A 794-nucleotide genomic window follows, 5' to 3' on the forward strand; every position below is an offset into this window, starting at 1 on the left:
CTCCTAAGTTATAAGCTGAGAGGTTTTTAATAATTGTACTGGTTCTCAAATTAATAGTTGTATTTAACAAACTTTCATAAGAATAATATGCTCTACCTTAGGCTTTCTTAGAACATATTTGTGTAAGTAGACTTGGGCTACTGCTTATGTATTTCTGCTACCACTTCATATTTAACAGCTGTGAGTTACTAGTTCTTATTTGAATTTTTCAATTTAATATCTAGTTTAAGTTAGAATATTTTGGCTAGCTAATATTTTGAATCAACTTTAATAGGTCCTGCTCATATCATTCCAAAGGGTTCTTATATTCTAGTCTTTGAGAAAAGAACCTCATTGCACTGCACACTTGATACTTTTAATCATTATTTTCTAGATTAAGAAAATTTTAAAGTCCTATGATCTTGTTTACAATAGTAGAGTGCACATGGTTCCATAAATTGAGCTTGCTTTCCAAGATTAGTTTTACTCTTGAAGTTTGAGTTTGCAGATTTGTTAATTTGTTAGATACTTATAATTTTGAAGTGAGGGATAATATTGATCTCTGTTTTTGTAACAGCAAATTTGTTGCACTTACATCGGACTTGTGGGATAAAACCTATTTCTTGATATATATCTAGTTATCCCATGATATTTCTTAAGCTAATGTGTTTGTCTCATGCTTTCAGTCATTTCATGCATCTGAAAATCCTTAACTGCAGAGGAAGGGAGTACACACATAACTTTGCTTTCTTGGTAGGGTTGGGGGTGGGAGTTATTCTTGGACTAATAGCTTCAGGCAGTTTTCACTTGCAGTA

Source organism: Tupaia chinensis, unplaced genomic scaffold (assembly GCF_000334495.1).
Source record: "Tupaia chinensis unplaced genomic scaffold, TupChi_1.0 Scaffold138416_1, whole genome shotgun sequence".
Taxonomy (NCBI): Eukaryota; Metazoa; Chordata; class Mammalia; order Scandentia; family Tupaiidae; genus Tupaia; species Tupaia belangeri.